This window comes from Sapajus apella, unplaced genomic scaffold (genome assembly GCF_009761245.1).
Source record: "Sapajus apella isolate SASKATOON/1434 unplaced genomic scaffold, GSC_monkey_1.0 scaffold5, whole genome shotgun sequence".
In the NCBI taxonomy this organism is placed as follows: domain Eukaryota; kingdom Metazoa; phylum Chordata; class Mammalia; order Primates; family Cebidae; genus Sapajus; species Sapajus apella.
Window position 1 is genome coordinate 4,660,474 of NW_022436945.1, and position 19,223 is coordinate 4,679,696.

Genomic DNA, 19,223 nt, shown 5'->3' on the forward strand with positions numbered 1-19,223 from the left:
ATGAAGAGATTGGGATATTTCCTGAATCTTAACACTGCTCACGTAGTTTCACTGCAGGAACTGGGAACTAGGCACTCAAATTACATTTGGACTTAATCTTGGGGGATCTTCTCGGGGTATGGGCTTCATACTTCTCTGTCTTGGTGACAACTAACTGTTCATTTGGTGAAAAACAGCAACCAACAAATTCTGAGTTTAAAGTCCTTAATAGCTTCAACCATCAGAAAATTATTGATTCAAGTCACAAGTTTCCTGCGCCCCAAAATTCCAAAGAAGTCAGTTTCTCAACCTGATTCAATCCAATGAATACTCCTGGACCAATAATTGATGACCTCAGAGATGTGGTTGTGATTGGCGCAGCTTGAGTCTGGACTCACTCCTGACCCAGCACACTGCATCAGAAGATGAGTTCCCATTAACTTGGCTGCTCTCAGCAGAAGGATGAGGGAAGTCATAATTCCCAGAGGAAGGGACTGTTATTCCCAGAAGAAAAACATGCTAGGCAGATACAAAAGGGCTTAAAATATACAGGCACTCAGTATATTTTTTAATAAATTAGATAATTAAAAATAAATCGGTAGAATCAATTATTGGAAGAGGAATTTACAATATCTATCAAGACTTTACATAATCTTACATCCACTAATTCCATATATACACAAAAAGTATTAATTTATTAACTTGTTCATCAAATATTTGGTGCATGGTGTGTGCTTACTATTGTAAGACCTAGAATAATAGTAGTAAAAAATGATACAGTTTTTATGTATTTACATTTGAAAGGAGAACAGAGATTATAAATAAGTGATTGTCACATAGTAAACATTTATTATTAAGCATTCTATCCAATTTCAAGATGTCACAAACTTATAATATAAGTGTATTTTTTCTTTATGCTCAGGAGCTTTCAATATCTTCAAAGCTCCATCTATGCTATCATACACTGGCAATTGAAAACGGTGTCATGTTATATCTAATTTTTACAGAATTGTACACTTTACAAAAAGTTTTCACATCTACCATCTAATTTCTCTCATGTATCAACACTCCAAATTAGGTAAAGGCAGGATTTTTATTACTGTGATTATCATTGAATCTCCTCTCCAGAGCCAAGGAAAATGCAAGATATAAAGTAAGCACCAAATAAGAATTTATTAAGGAATCAAAATTAAGAGGCATGGCTTAAACACAGAGCTGCTCAGGTAACATAGCAAGTCATCTAACTCAGGGGTTCTAGCTCCAATTTTTATGTTTTTCCAGCTACACCATGTTTGCAATTCCTGGAATCCTGGAATCATAATATTTTAGGTACCTTCATTTTACTTTGCAGCTGCCATTCCTTCTAAGTATAGGGATCTTGAAATTTGTTTGGCTTTTAAAAGAAATAATTAGGTATTTTGTTCATGATATTTCACAAAACAAAAATTGCTCTTGTAAAACTTGAAACAAATAGCAACTGGAATTTAAAGTATGAAGCATAGAAAGAAGTTCTGGTAACACCCAGATTTGAGCCTCAGGAGAAATCTAAGACTCTTGTTTTAATTTTAACCACATATGTGTGACTTGGACAACTTATTCTGCCTCTACAAAATGAGGTGGTTATTCCAATTGAATAATTTCTTCTGGATCCAAAATGTGATGATATGTCTACATTTTCAGCCATGCCTGTTCCATAATTGTGGACCTCAATGGTTGTGTTTTAGTTGACTCTGATAACAAGGAAATGCATTGTTAACCATTTCTGGCAGCTATGTGAGTAAATGAGTGTTTTAGGCTCCACAAATGAGGTTGCAAACCTAATTATGACAAAGAACAAGATTTGGTTATGTTACTTGGTTAAATGGGTCAACAGAAGAGAATTAAAGCCCATTCTTTTTCTTGGAGAAGTCTCATCAAATGCCGTGACTTTGCAGATGCCTGGGTAAATGCACTGAATGGAAATTACTGAAAAAGAAAGTCTGTTCTTATGCAATCTCTTTGTGCTGAAAATCTAATGACAGAAGTAGTCCTGAGACAAGGTATAACACAATTAGTTATATCCTTCCAGATTACAAAGCAAAACAAGCACACATAGTCCCTCACCTAATTTTCCAGGCAGCTTCCTGTGGTGGAATATAAATGGGTTTTGGAATCCTATGAACCCAGGTTGAAAATTCTGGCCTTTGCCCTGAATGACATTGGCTAAAGTATTTAAACTCCCTAAATCTCAAATTTCTCATATACAAAATTAGGATAATAATTTTTACCTTCTGAGATTTAATCACAAATGTATTTAAGCACTTGGTTGAGTCCTGTGACACCAAATAGATGATGAATAAACATGGATGTATCACAGTTTGTTTAACCATTCATCTATTAAAATACATCTGGGTTGTTTCCAGTTCTGCCTATTATAAATTAAGCTTCCTTGAATATTTACGCACAAGTTTCTGTAAAAATAAGTTTTCATTTCCCTGAATAACTCCCTCAAAGAAGAATTGCTGAATGATACGATAGCTGCATATTTAGTTTATAAAGAAATTGCCAACCTGTTTTCAAGAGTGACTGTGCCACTTTACATACCACCAGCAACATAAATGAGATCCAGTCTCTTCACATTCTCAATAGCATTTGGTATTGTCATAATTTCTTATTTGTCACATTCTGACAGGTATGTAGTGACAACTTATGATGACTTTAATTGGTATTTTCCCATTTGCTAATCAGGTTTTGTTTATTTTGAGAGTTCTTTATGTATTTTATATGTTGGCCCTTTTGTCAGGCAAGTGGTTTGCAAATATTGTCACCAGACTGTATCTTGTCTTTTCATTCCCTTAGTGTCATTCTCAACGCAAAAGTTTTTAATTTTGGTGAAGTCCAATTTATCCATTTTTTTCTTTTATGAATCTTACTTTTGGTGTGATATCTAAGAACCCTTCACCCAAGATTAGGTCACAGAGCTTCTCTCTTATGTTCTCTTCTAAAAGATTAAGTTTTGTGTTTAAATACTAATGAATTTTAAATCAATTTTTGTATGACATGTGAAGTTTAGGTTGAGGCTCATTTTTATTGCCTATAAATTACAATTGCTCTAACACTATTTGTTGAAAAGGTTATAATTCCATCTATGAATTGTTTTTCCATCTGTGTCAAAAACTGCCAAGAACATACTTTGGGGAAAGGACACTCTTCAATAAATGGTGCTAGGAAAATTGTATATCCATATGCAAAAGAATGAAACTAGACCACCATTTTGAACTCAATGTAAGACTCAATATAATAAAACTATTAAAATAAAACAAGGAAATGCTTCAGGACATTAATCTAGAAAAAATATTTTACAAATAAAACCTGAAAAGCACAGGCAACAAAAGCAAAAATAGACACATGTGATGAAATCAAACTAAAAATCTTCTGCCCATCCAAGGAAATAATCAGCAGAGTGAAAAGACAATCTACAGAATGAGAGAAAATATTTGCACACACTCACCCAACAAAAGATTAATATTCAGAATACGCAAGGAACTCAAACATCTAAACTACAAAAAATTTACTTAAAAATTTAAAAATAATAAAAATCAGCTGGACATATTTATGTTGTCTCTTTATATTCATTCTCTATTCTGTCCTTTTGATCTGTATGTCTATCTTTCCACCAATAACATGCAGTCTTGGTTACTATAGCTACATAAGTCTTGAACTTGGGCAGAGTGACTCCTCACACTATATTCTTCTTTTTCACAATTGTTTTAGCTATTCTAGTTCCCTTGCCTTTCTATATTACTGTTAGAATAATCTTGTCTGCATGTACAAAAAATATAGCTGGAATTTTGATGACAATATTATTAAATTTGTTTATCTACCTGGGGAGAATTGACATTTTTATCATGTTGAGTCTTCCAATCCATGAACATAGTATGTCTCTTCATTTATTTAGAAATTCTTTGATCTCTTTCATCAGTATTTTGCAGTTTTCAGTTTGCAACTCCTGTACATATTTTTTATATTTACACCTCAGTATTTAATTTTTGGAGCAATTGTAAATGTTATCATACTTTTAATTTTGATGTCTGTGTGTTCATTGCTAGCATATGCAAATGCAATTGATTTTTGTCTGTTTATATGGTATCCTGTAATCTTTCTGAACTTACTGATGAGTTTTGGGAGAGTTTTTAAAATCAGTTCTTTGAGGTTTACTATATAGACAACTATGTCTTCTACAAATAGTGAAAGTAGTATTTCTTCTTTTTTGATGTGTATGTCTTTTTCTTTTCTTGCCTTAACTGCAACTACTAGAAAGAACTTCAGTATTATGTATAATAAGAATGATGAAAGCAGACATCATGTATTTTTCTCAGTTTAAGGGGAAAGAATTTAGTAATTCATCACTAAGTAAAATGCTAAGCTGTAGATTTTTTTATAATTTTTTACATAAGCTGAGAAAGTTATCCTATATTTCTATTTTTATGATTGCTTTTATAATAAATACATGCTGAAGTCTGCCAAATGTTTTTTATTTTATTTTGCATCAACTAACATGATTGTGTGTTTTTTTCCTTCTTTCCTTTGGTAAGATGATGGGATACATTGGCTAATTTTTCAATATTGAACCTGACTTGCATCCTTAAAATAAATCTATTTTGGTCATGAAGTATAATTATTTTGATATATTATTGCATTATATTTGTTAATTTTTTATAAATCATTTTTGTTTATGAGGGATATTTACCTATAGTTTTCTTTTTTCTGTATTTCTTTTGAGTTTTCATTTCAAAATACCGTTAGCTTCATAAGTTTAATTAGGAAGTAGTTCTAGTTTGTTTTCTAGAGAGACTAGACTGTGCTGAATTGGTATTAATTCTTCTTCAACTATATGGTAGAATTCTTCAGTGAAACCATCTGGAACTGGATATTTCTTTTTAGGGGATGAATTAAGTCTATTCTCACACTGCTATAAAATACCTGAGACTGGGTAATTTATGAAGAAAAGAGGTTTCATTGACTCATAATTCCACAGGCTGTACAGGATGCATGACTTGAAGACCTCAGGAAACTTACAATCATAGCAGAAGGAAAGGGAAAGCAAACACATCTCCACATGTAGGAGAAGGAGGAATAGAAAGAGGGAGAAGGCGAAGTGCTATACATTTTCAAACAACCAGATCTCATAAGAACTCACTATCATGAGGATAGCAAGGAGGAAATCTACCCCCATGATGTAATCACCTCCCACCCGGTTCCTCCCCCAACATTAGGGATTACAATTCAACGAGATTTGGTTGGGGACACAGAGTCAAACCATATCAAATAGTTTTAAAATTACAAATTAAATTTTTATAAGTTGTTGGTCTACTAAAATTATCTGTTTCTTATTGGGTGTGTTGAGAGTTTGCCTTTTGAGAAATTGGTCCATTTTATCTGTTATCAAATGTTTCTATGTGGAGTTGTTCATATATTCACTTATTATCTAATGTCTTCAGGGTTTGTGGTGATAACAGTTGTTTCTTTTTTTATATTGGTAAATTGTATCTTCTTTTTTGCCAATCTTGCTAGAAATTTGCAAGAACCAGCTGTTTCTTTTTCTGTTTCTATTTTTTAATTTTGTTAATTTCTACTCTTATCTTTATTATTTCCTTTCTTCTGCCTGCCTTATTCTTCTTTTAGTTTCTTGAAATAGAAGCTAAGACTATTAACTTGAAATATGTCCTGTGTTCCACTGTAACCATTTAGTGCTATACATTTTTCTCTCAGTACTGCTTTAGCTGCATCCCACAAATTCTGATATGTATTATTTTTATTTTTATTTTTATTCAGTTCAATGTATTTTTTAAAATTTCCCTTGAGAGTTCTTATTTGACTAAAAGGTTATTTAGAAGTAAGTTGTCTAGTTTTAAAGGGACTGCAGGTTTTACTGTTATTTTTAAAAATAATTTCTACTTCGATTTCACTGTAGTCAGAGAACATGCTCTGGATGACTGGATTTTTGTTGTTCATTTTATCACTCAGAGTGTGATTTAAGTTGGCATATGTCCCATGGACAAAAATGTGCATTCTGTTATTGATGGGAGTGTTCTGTAAAGGTTGATTACATCCTATTGGTTCCATTAGTCTTGTGATTTGAATATTAGGTCTTTTGATATAGTCATATAAGTCCTGAGTCTCTGTTCAATTTCTAAGTTTATTTCCTATTGTTGAGAATGTATAATTTCTATTATTCTTTCTTTCAGTTTACTGATTCTTTCCTCTGTTCTTTCATTTAGCTGTTGAGTCCATCCACTGAGTTTTTAAATTTCTGTTACTGTATTTTCTGTTCTATAATCTGAGTTTATTTACAGCTTCCATTTCTTTGCTGAGACTATTTTATTCATTTGTTTCAAGCATGTTATAATTGCTCATTGAAGCATCTTTTATAATACTTGTTCTAACTTTTTCAGATAAATGGGAAAAGACAATCAGTACACTGAAAGAGAACAATGAAAATTATGCAATCTGAGCATCCCGAAAAAAAGAGAGACACTGGAGGACCTTTATGACTAAAATAAAAGCTCTAACATTCATGTCATCAGAATATGGGAAGGAGAAAAAGGGCAGAACTGAAAAAATAATGGTTGAAAACTCCTCAACTCTTAACATCTCTGTCATCTCAGTGTTGACATTCGCTGTTATTATTCATTTAAGAGAGATTTCCCTGGTTCTTGGTATAATGAATCATTTTCGACTGGAACCTAGACATTTTGGGTATTTTGTTAAGGAACTCCAGATTTTATTTTAGCTTTATACTTTTGTTAGTTATCTGTGGTATCACTCTGGCAGCAGCAGAAGTGGATATTGACTCATTACTTCCATGTAGAGATAGATGTCCAGGTTCCTCACTTGGCCCCTGTTGATAACTGAGAAGAACACAGGGCTCCATGGCACTACTGAGAGGAAGTGGGAGTCTCAGCTCCCCATTAGCCCTCCCCTGATACCACCCTGGATAAGAGTACAAATGACTCATCACTGCTTCCCGCATCCTCCAATGTCACCACAGGGATTGCATGGCCTCATTACCACTGAACACTAGCAAAAATCCAGATTCTCCATTAGGTATCCTCTGACATTAGCTCAGCAGAGGGAGGGAGTAGAACCTAATTACTGCAGGGTGCAGGTGGAAATCCAGGTTCGCAAGTGGTTTCCACTGACATTGTGAGTGGGGGCTTCATTACTTCTTGACAAGAATGAAAGTACTAGCTTTCTACTTGGCCTCCTACAGTAACACCATCCAATACCATCTAACATCATTCAGGTACGTTTAGGGTGCTGGGGAAAACACTTTGTTACAGCCTAGCAAGAGTGGAGCTCTAGGTAATCCACTTGGTCTTTGCTGCCATAGCTGATGGCTGGACCACATTTTCTTTTCCTGTAGTATTTGGCTGGAATAGGATGGTTATCATTTAAAGTTTTCTGTATTGCTAGACTGCCATTTTCCTCTTTTTTCTTTTTTTTCTACAGAGAGCAGGCTTTTTTGGGGGGGTTTTGTTGTTTGTTTGAATCTGTTAGCATTTACAGAGTTCTAGTTTCTCCAGCTCCAATTCTGGGATATACAAGGCAAAAAGGAAACCAAATGGCCTTACTGTCCCTGGGTTCCAAGATGCCTAGACAGTTACTCTTCTTTTATTTACCTTTTGGACTTTTAGAATTTTACTTTGTATATAATATTCAGGGTTATTTGTTGTCCTTAGTAGGAGAAAGAGGCGCAAATAATCTACTCTATCTTCAAGGAAGCAGAGGTTCTAAACATTTATTCTTAATAACATCTTACTATAAAAAACACTTTTAAATGGCATTGAATGAAATGTTAAAGTAGAATAAAGACTTCTTATAATGTCTAGTAATCTTATTTTTGTTATTCCTTACAAGATTAAGATTTGTAGGTGAGAACTGACCATATTCTTAGCAAAGGCATGTGTATGTCTACTCACCTATCTAATTTAAAGGTGTTTTTGGTAGGCAGATTATTAACTATGAATATGTAGTTTGATAATGCTAAATAAACCAGCCTTCCTCAAATAAATTCTCCTCTGGCTAATGTATAGCACTACCAGGCTTAAGCTTTATCCCTCTAACATATCTCTGTAATAGCTGCTGAAATATAAATATCTGTGGAAAATATATGGTACTACTCTAGCCCCTAATTGTGCTGGATACTTCCAACACTCACCAATAGAAAGGAATAGATACTTAACAAAACCAAACAAACATGACAGTTCACCAGAACCCCCAAGTATATTCTTTTAGACGCATACAGTCATGTACCTATATCTCTGCAACACATACGTACATACATCTCTGCAACACATACATACGTACATATGCATCTCAAACAACCAAATGGATAAAGAAGACCCAATTTAATCAGCGCTTCGAATTATAATATTTATTGACAACTGTTTGGTATGTTGAATAGTTACAAGAAGTTGGGTATAACATGTCTTCCCAATCACTTGAAGAGAGATAATTTGATTTTCCCATGTGTCTTTCAGCCATTCAGGAGCTAAGCTCAGAAAGTATTTATTAAGCACTTACTGTGTAACAGACACCATATTACTAGGGATAAGAATGTATAAGTCACTTCTTTATGCTTTCTCCTATTTGATGGCTCTTATACCAAAAACTTGTTTCTGTGAAATTGGCTGTCTTAATCATAAATTTGTAATGCATTTCAGAAACTGCTTTCCCATACCTCCACCCATTAATTCTTAAAATAAGGTAGAAATCTCTCCTATTATGTCTTATATTTAACAAATTAGGGTGGTGTGGTCAAGAAATTTCAGTGTCTTTCCCACCACATAACTAGAATTGCAGTGATGTCTTACATAGTGATCTTCTGGGCCTCCAAGCCCAGAATACTTTCATATCACACCTAGAAGCTGCTCAGTTTCTGAGAGCTGTTTACCCCAATGATCTGACCATCTTTGGTTAGGATTCCACCTTATGACTGTATTCATTTTCCTAAATCGTACTACTAAGCCAATAGTTCCATGAGGATAAAGCTCGTTATGAGTTGTTATAATTTTATGCATCTGTCCTTGTTTGCCTTCCCTTACTATTTGTTAATTTCAGAATGACTGCAATGGATACAGACACTGAAATGAGAAATAACCTTGACGTTTTTCCTTGTTATCCATCGACCTGCCTCTGCCCCTTCCTAGCTGTGTGGTCTCAGCTAAATTAATGAAATTCTCTTAACTGAGGTTTCTTATTTATAATATGGGTGTAATAATGCTTACCTCTCAGGACTGTTAAAACTGTAGAGAAAATTCATTGGTAGTGTGCAAAACTCCTAGGACAGTGTTTGGCAGGGAGCAGGCCCTCCTCTCCTTCCCACTGCATAGCAAACTTCTTGAGAATAGGAATATTTCTGCACAGTGCTTTGTACTTATCAGGCATTAGAAACAGATTTGCTGAATGAATGGATAAACTAATTCAATATTACAATGGTATCATACTCTATCAACTTACTGTATGTAAAGTTATTTTGGAATAATGCTAGAATAATAATGTAATAATGCTAATTATTCCAAAATAACTTTACATACAGTAAGTTGATAGAGTATTCTGGCACTATATATACTATATAGTCTTGTAGTATAGTCTACAAGATATATATACTTATACACTATATACACTATACATATCTTGACTAAAATTAAATATATGATCATTAGTCACACTAAATATTTTCACTTTAACATGTTTGCCCTATTGTTTATTTTATCTCTGATGCCTATAACAGCTCCCTGCTACCTGCCTTTATCCTTTCCTGTGAACTAATCATTCATTCATGCATGCAATTAACATTTGCTGACTACTTACTGTAGTAAGTAGTCAAACCAGGGTGCATGATTCATAAAACTCCTCTGTCTCAGCCACCAAAGGATTTATACACCATGAAAATAATAAAAATCCATAAACAATTTATAATTGGTGGAGGTATTATGATAGAAGTACAAAAAAGTGCTATGGTTATAAGAAAGATTCATTTTGCCTAGGGAGTTTGCTTACCAGAGCTTACATGCTAGAAAGTGATTCTTCTCTTCGTAAACTAAATTGACTTACTGGTAATAAAAATATAGCTTCCATTTGTATAGTATTTTGAAAGTGCTTTCACGTACATTTATTTTAATCCTCACAATGAATGCTCTACAGTGTAATGGTTTTCTTTAAGATGTACTTGTCAAAAAAAGGAAGATATGAGGCCAACTGATATGCAACATGGAAATTCATTTGAAACCTCATAGATAGAAGATATAAGCCAGAACTGTAAACAGTATTCGATTGGAACCTCATGGAAATCATTCCAAGAATTTTTGCTATTTCACTAATAGCAAAGACCAGTGTGTTCACCTTCATCCTTAGTGCCATCTCATTTCAAGCCTGACCTGCCATCTTGCTCTTAGGTTATTGTAACAGTCTTCTGACTGGATTATCTGATTTGTATCTCATTTCCCTCCAAGCCATTTGCCATATTGGGCACAAAATAGTTTTTCAATACAAATTGGACCACAATTATTTTCCCATTGAAAGCTGTTTTGTCCTACAGAGCTTCACATTCCCCATAAAGTCCAAATGCTTTTGTATGTATATAAAACTCTCCATCATTTAAACCTGTCAACTTGTTCAAATATTTTATTGGTCACTTTCTTCCAACCATACTTACTGATTTTACTCCAAGCCACCATACTGTCTCCATTTCCATGCCTTTATAGCTGCAGTCTTTGGCTGAGAATGCTTTTAGCTCTCCACCATTTTGTCTGGAACAATAATGGTAGACATATAAAGTATGGCGTTTTTCTTGTTTATAACTAGACTTACTTAACAACAATAGCAGAATCTTTACAGCATAATTTCACTCTTGTTTATTTTCCTCTTATTACTACATGAAATACAATTTGGGAATGATTAGTCTAGCTTTTTCTAGTAAAATCTCATAGAGAGATTATTATGTTTTGTTACTGCATATTAAACATTCATGACATTTATATTCATTTAACATAGAACTAAAACAAATTCTATTGTGAGCATATTTTGTACTACATGCTAAGTAATTAGCTGAGAATAAGTCAAACAGGGCATATCTGAGTGTAGCATTGATCTCATATTCAAATGAAATAGACAATAAATGAATAAATTAAATCTTACATATTGGTAATAAATGCTCCTAAGGAAATAAAGGATGTCCTGAGAAGGAGGATACTTCAGAGAGGACAGCCCATGAAGGTCTCTAGAAGGAAATGTATCTTAGATGAAATTTGAAAGATGAGGAGCCAGCCATGCAGTTGGGAGAAGAGTCAGCTGGGCCAAAGCAGCAGCAAGCACAGAAACTCTAAGTCAGAACAAAGCTTTGAGGATTTGAAGAACTAAATGACTAGGGTAGTTGAGCATGTGTGAGGGGTTGAGTGGTATGAGTTGATGATAGAACATACAGGGCCTTGTAGGCTAGGGCAACGAACCCACTGGATGACTTTAAGCAAATGATGAATTTGATCCAACACTGGCTGTTGGGCAAACAAAGACCCTCTAGGTCTGGGGTAATTGTGAAAAAACATTCTCTAGGCCTTATATGAAAGATCAAATTGATCCTCATTTCATATTAGTTATTTGTCATCATAGAAAACAATATGTTAATCTTGCCAGGACCAATATAAAACATCATAGAATATGTTAATAAAAGTATCTAGCATCCCTGAAGCCCTGAATCTCAGAAACTACAATACAAACTGCTGGGAATGTTCAAATCATGATAACCATATAAAGGTTCTATGTTAGATGTAGGTCCGGGAAGTGGATTTTCAGTGATGAATGCCTCTGTCTCAACTGGCTTGACTTTCCCTACTTCTCCAGCCTTGCTCAAACGGCCTCACCTCACCCCTTTGCTCCCTCTAGGCAATGCCCTCCTCCCTTTCTATAACATGTCCTACTATTTGTCTCCTCCAAGGCTTGGCTAATCTTGCTGATTCCTCTTCCTAGAATGTTCTTCCCATTTCCCTCTGACCATCTCACCCCCAACCTACACATCTTTTAAGATTCAACTCAAGTACTAACCTCTTCCATTGAAGCCTTTCCCCAACACCCCAGGTTGAAGTAACAATTCCCTCTTTTTTACCTGCTTACAACATGAACAGAGGGCCATTTAAAACCATCATTAAGCCTCTGTAAAGGCCAGAGCACTTGTCTTTATTTATTTAGTTATTTACTTACTTACTTACTCATTAGCCCCTGGCACAAGGCCTGGCTCATTTAACTGATTTCACTGACTTAGAGAATGGAAGGAAGGGAGGGAAGGAAGAAAGAAGAAACAACATCCATTTGTAGAGCTTATGACCTAGAGGAAGGACACCAATAATGCACATGAATGTATAAATGAAAATCTGTGGCCCCTGGTTTCAATAATATCAACAGAAAAACCACGCTGGCACTCAGTAATCAGTTTCTCATAAACTCAATGCAGCATCACATCTCTGCTTCATGAAGAAACACTGTTATGGATTTCAGTAAGAATCAGAAGTTTACTTTCAAATACTGAAATTCTCTAGCTTTACATTTTTATAGATTCACTCCCATCTTTCAAAGATTTTCACTTAGGAGGCTGAGGTGACAGGATCACTTGAGCATGGAAGGCAGAGGCCACTGTGAGCTGAGATTATGGTACTGCAGTCTATCCTGGGTGACAGAGGAAGACCTGTCTCAAAAACAGACAAACAAACAAACAAAATATGAAAACCAAATACCACATATCCTCACAAAAAAGCAAAGATCTTCTAAACTGTCACCACCTCTTGGAAGTCTTCTCCAGTTTAGAGGAGTCAAAATCATGAGACCCACAACAATTTCAGCACCGTAAATTAAGAGCAAGAACTCTGGGATAGTGTTTCTACTACTGGCTCTGTGGTTTCAGGCAAGCTGTCTAACACCTCTGTGACTTAGTTCACTAGCCTTTGTAATGAAGACAACACTAATACTTATCATGGACTTGAAAAGAGGACTGAATGTTCAGAATAATGCCTTGCACATAGAACTATATAAATATTAATATTTTATATTATAAATTGTTAATAGTTAATATTATAAATGTGAATATTATAGGAAAGAATTACTGAATTTTCTTCCTTTCTTCCATCCTTTCCTAAACAAGAATAATATAGGTACCTCTGTTTTAATTTCCATAACATTGCTTATTTTATAAGTTAAGGGCCTAAACATATTGGCCATAGAGAAAATACACTTTCACCATTTATATGAATAAACAAATCTACATTTAACTTACAAAACAGGATATTTCTCTTCAATAAATCCACTGTAATACTTGTTGCTTCAGAGTCTATATTAGTAATAGTGAAACTTGGCAAGATAACCAATCTTGTGTAATGGCAGAGAAATGGCAGGACAAACTTGCCTAAGATTTAGAAATTTCAAATAAGGCAGTATCTGTCAGATGTACAGTGACTTTTTTTTTCTGAACTAAAATGAGCTGAACGCAAGTATAAAGCTTATTATCAATCTCATTTTTACTTCCTTTAAAATCTTTTGTGAGTTGCTCCTAGTTAAAAGACTAGCCATCCAAAAAAAAAAAAAAAAAGAAAAGAAAATCTATGTGTGGTAGAGGATTAGGTAAAATAAATGCCTATAGGAGTTGAGAATCCATCATTCTTGTTTCCATTCTCCTATGAAGAGGGTAAATCTTATCCTCCTCAGCAAATGAACTACAGAAGGCTCCAAAGAGACTGAAGCCTTTAGACAGTACAGGGACCGCTGATGTTACGCCTAAGGAAACATTACAGTATGTCCTCAACAAGGATGAATAAATAACAAGTTAATAAATTATCTCTGTTTACATTTACAACCAACAAACCAATCATTTTAATACATTGTTTGTACCTAAATTTCAAGCATTCTCGATTATTAATAAAAGAGACTATGTTAGAATTCACAAGTAAGTTTGACATCTTGTAGTCTTTACAAAAATGAAGTTCCCAAGTCCCTCAAAGAAATATGTTCTGCTAGTTCAAAGGTCTTTCCGTGCCTTTTCCACAGTGTCTCTCTTCAGATTCTTCCTCCAGCCTCCAGCTACCAGCCCAGGCATTTTATCTTGTTGAGCAACAGGGGAGACAACTGGATTCGCAGGAAACAAGATGGCGTGAACAGAACACAGGAATGTAATTCATAATAAAAGGGTGATTTTGCCACTTACTGTGTGTCTTCACGAATATACTTAACTTTAGCTTTCAATTACCCACAAATCAAATGTAGATAATAGTATTGCCTCCTCCCTCCATCTTACAAAATTACTTTGAGGATACTAGAATTGTTTATAAAAGTAATTCTAAGCTGCAAAGTTTTACTAAAGAGAAGTCACTCTGATCCCACTCATTCCATAGCATAGGCTTTAGTACTCAGTGGCCTCTGGTTTTAGACTGTCTGAGTTTAAATCCAGGCTCTCACTCTTTGTGTCCTTGAATGAGTTCATGCTTCAGTTTCCTCATCTGTAAAATAGGACTAACAATAGCATCTATTTATAAAGCTATTATTAAATGTGAAATGGAATGGCACCTATGTGGCACTTAGAACAATGCCTAGTACCTAGAAAATAAGGGTATGATCCAGTAAGTACTTCTTTAAGTGGCTACTTTTTGAGTATAGTGGAGATTTGAGAATTCCAAAGAATGGATAAGATGGTTCCTATCCATCTTTGGAGATCTCACAAACTTGCAAAAAGTAGACACTTAGGTAAACAAGTGCTATGACAGAAATATAATGAGGCAAAGTACAAGGTACAGATTCATCCCTAGCTCCCTCCTCTGCCCTTTTGCCCTTATTCTGTTTCCCTGCTCTCCCTAGGTAAGTTTGCCTGATAATCCCATACATTTTCATGGCTTCGGCTATCAAATGCACACCAACAAAAACCAAGATCCATAGCCCAGAACTCTCTACTCTTACTCTCTGGTATCTCTACTTAGTTTACTCTTTCCCCCCATTCCTGACCCTGTACCTCTTTCGACTAACCCTTCAAGCCTAATAATTGGTCAATCTATGACAATTACATCAGAGAAACATGCCTACTCCTCAACCCCTGTACACATCTATTATATTTACCTTAACGATTGCAGCCGCCTCCTAAGTATCTCAGTGTCTCGTTTCAATCTCCTTATCTGCAACCCATTCCCCATTCAGACAAATGGGGTGTTCTAAAATTTATATCTGTTAACAATACTTCCTCTAAGAAAAGTTTCAATGGTTTGCCATTGCTTGCAGAACAGTGTCTTATTGGGCTGGCAGCACTCTTAACATAAGTCTGAGGTTCCTTTTTATTCTTATCCTCACTTTCCAGATCTCAACGCAAAGAATGCTCAGTGTCCGTTTCCAGATGGTATCTGTACCTTCCATTACTCTCCACTTCTGCTTTTGTTGATTATGCTCTCTCAAATGCCCCACCTGCTACCTATCCAACCACTCATCTTCTCCCTTACCCTTCAATGTACAGCTCAAATGCCACCAACTGCACATAATTTTCCCTGATTAAAAAATCCCTCAAGATTTATTGTTCTTTCACCTGGATTTGCATATAACATGTAGGTTGAACCATGTGGGTTACCAGTTTGTGTAGGTCAAAAGTGGTCAAATAACTGTAGTTTCCAGTTCTCGAACCTATAACATGAAATGTTCCTCTTATGGCATTTATCCCATTTCATCAGACCTTTTTCTTTAAGCATATTGCCCATGTACCTGTCATCTTCATCTTTCCATGCCCAGAACCTCACAAAGTGCCAGACAAGAAGTAGATACTCCAAGGAATGCGTGTTTGGATCTTAACACTTTGTTAAGCTATCTTAAGTCTAGGTCTTAATCTTACTCTCATTATTTGGGGTCTGCCAAAGGTAAACGTAGCCATCCAGGGCTGTCTGGAAGACAGTCAGGATTGTAGGGATTGCTTTCCTTTCCCCATTTACATCAAGACCCAAATCTCTACCTACTAACTAATTACCTAACCTAGGTAGGAAAACATTGGCCTCCTGGGTTGTCCTTTTTTTAGGCAGCAAATAATTTGCAATAATACCATTCAGGGCACTTAACACAATTCACTCATTCAGTCACAAGGCTGTGATTGGGAATATAGTTACTACTGGGAATATAGTAGTAACTAAGGCAGCTAGAGACTATGAGTTTGGAGGATTTTTGTTCTCTAATCTATTCTTCAAACTTTTTCCCTTAAGAATTACCTAAAGAAACTGTGTATTTTTCAATAAATAGCTTGTATATTTGAACACTTTTAAATGTCTTATACATCTTAAGTCCTCTAAAAATATTATAAGTTGAAATAATTATTGCAAAGGATGTAATTTCAGTATATATTTGATTTTATCACTTTAAATTACTATTATTTTTTAATGTATTCAATGAAATCTGAAAATCATAACAATTCGATATCCATGACTCTTTTTTTATTAGATTTTTTAATTTTAAATTTTTTTCTCTTTGAACTCACATTTGCATTATACTTTGCCCTTGAATTTGATACATTTATATAAAATCAAAACTGTGGTGCTTCATATTTAGCTCAATTAAAGGAACATGTGTACTACATATACTTGAAAATCAATAAGCCAAATTGTACTTTCCTTCCAGAAAAATTCTGCCTTTATTTTTCAATTTAAACAAATGTGTTAATTTGCATTGGAAAAAAATATTATTAAAACATTGAGCCTGGGCACCGTGGCTCATGCCTGCAATTCCAACACTTTGGGAGGCTGAGGCAGCTGTATCACTTGAGGTCAGGAGTTCGAGACCAGCCTGACCAACACAGTGAAACCCTGTCTCTACTAAAAATACAAAAATTAGCTGGTCATGGTGGTGGATGCCTATAATCCCAGTTACATGGGAGGCTGAGGCAGGAGAACTGCTTGAATCCAGGGGGCAGAGGTTGCAGTGAGCTGAGATCACACCACTGCCCTCCAGCCTGGGCAACAGAGAGAGACTCCATCTCAAAAATAAAAAAACAAAGAAACCCACAAACATTGAGAAATAAGTTATAAAATGAATCCTACAAGACAGATTATGAAAGGATATTAAACAATATAGATCTAACACAAGTAATGCAATTCATCAATTATAAAAGGAATATAAGTATGTTAATTCTTATCAACTAATTTTTATTAAGCAATGAATGTACAATTTATCAAATAATGACTGTATCATTTCTCTAATAAAAATGCATATCTCTCTCCAGTCAAAAGACAGAGAATGTAGAATGAATCAAACACAATTCAATCATATGCCATCTACAATAGACCTGCTAGATTCAAAGATATAAGTAAGTCCAAAGTGAAAAGACAGAAAATTATATACCATACAAACAGTATCCAAAAGAGAAATGGAGTGGCTATACTAGTATCAGACAAAATGGGCTTTAAGACAAGATTTGTTACTCGAGTCAAAAAAAGACATAATGATAAAAGGGTCAATTCATCAGGAAGACAAACAATAAAAACATAAATGCACCTAACAACAAAGCCTCCAAAAACATGAAGTAAAATACATAAGTTGAAAGGAGAAATAAACATTTAACAGTAATAATTGGAAACATCAATAACCTGCATCCAATAATGGCTGAAGACTTGAACAACAATATAAACTAACTAGATGTAACATATCTACAGAAAACTCTAAAATATAGCAGAGCGTACATTCTTGTCAAGTATACAGGAAAAAATTTCCATGATAAAATGTATGTTAAGAGGTCGTTAAAAAAACTCAATAAATTGAAAGGCTTTTAAATCACGCAAAGGATGTTCTTTGACTACCACAGAACACATTTAAAAGTCACAACAACAAATAAATTTGAAAAACACAAATATGTTAAAAGTAATCTAAATACTTTTAAATAATAAATGGCTTTAAAATGTACAAGGCAAATGAGAAAATTATCTGAGATTAATGAGACAAAAAACACAACATACCAAAACTTATTAGGTGGACCTTAAGCAGTAATCAGAGAGAAATTTGTAGCTGTAATGCTTATTTATGAAAAGAAGGAAGATCTCAAATTAATAATCTAAACTTCTATCTTACAAAACTACCAAAGAAGAATAAACTAAAACCAAAGCAAGCAGAATAAATATAATTATAAACATTAGAGCAAAAATAAATGAAATAGATAATAAATAGCAAACATTGATGAAATCAAAAGTTACTTATTTGAAAAAAATCAATAAAATTAATGAACTTTTAGTGAGGTTGAACAATAAAAGAAGAATCAAATTATTAAAATCAGAAATAAAAAAGAGGACCTCAGCATCAACCTCACAGAAGTAAAATGGATTAGAAGAGAATGCTACGGGCAGGATGCAGTGGCTCACATCTGTAATCCCAGCACTTTGGGAGGCCAAGACAGGAGGACCGCTTGAAGCCAGGAATTAAAGACCAGCCTGGATAACAAAGTAAGGCACCATCTCTACAAAAAAAACTAATTTTTAAAAATAAGTAAATAATAATTTTAAAAAGGAGAATGCTACTACAATTCCATGTCAACAAATTAGAAAACCTAGATGAAATAAACAAATTTCCAAACACCAACAACTCATACTGAAATAAGAAGAAAAGTCTGAATATACTTATAACAAATACAGATTGAATTAACAATTTTTAAACTTTCCACAAGGGATGTCTAGGCCCAAATGGCTTTACTTGTCAATTCTACCACAGACTTAAAGACGAATTAATATCAATCCTTCATATACTCTTAATAAAAAACTATAAGAAGTAATACTTCCCAATTCATTCTATGAGACCAGTATTAATTACTTTAATACCAATAGCAGACAAAAACATCACAAGAAATCCACAGACTAATAACCCCTACAAACATAGATGCCAATGTTCTCAACAAAATACTTGCAATCCAAGTTCAACAACATATAAAAAAGATTATACACCATAACTGAATGAAATGTATCCCAGGAATACCAGGTTGGCTTAGAATATGAAAATCAACCAATTTAATACACTCTATTAATAAAATAAACCATAAAACTGTAATCATCTTAAAAGATGGAAAAAAAGCAGTAAAGAGGCAATAACTTTTATATCAATTACATGATAAAATAATAATCTGCATATATTGATTTAAATAAAACATATTACTCAAGTTAATTTCACTTGTACCTTTTTACATTTTAAAATGTGGCTAGTGTACACCTGTAATTCTAGCA

At 34.3% G+C, this 19,223-nt stretch overlaps 1 long non-coding RNA gene across 2 annotated transcripts; it reads right to left on the reverse strand.

The window, feature by feature from the left end:
• Positions 1 to 518: 518 nt before the first annotated feature.
• Positions 519 to 18,439, reverse strand: LOC116546541. Of its 2 annotated transcripts, XR_004266758.1 has the most exons (4): positions 18,315 to 18,439; positions 11,161 to 11,242; positions 10,679 to 10,772; positions 519 to 1,709 (listed from the first exon to the last, which is right to left on the reverse strand). It is a non-coding gene; the product is annotated as an uncharacterized LOC116546541 (long non-coding RNA). The 2 variants fall into 2 exon arrangements; XR_004266755.1 differs by lacking the exon at positions 18,315 to 18,439 and having other exon boundaries at positions 11,161 to 16,720.
• Between the last annotated feature and the right edge of the window lie 784 nt (positions 18,440 to 19,223).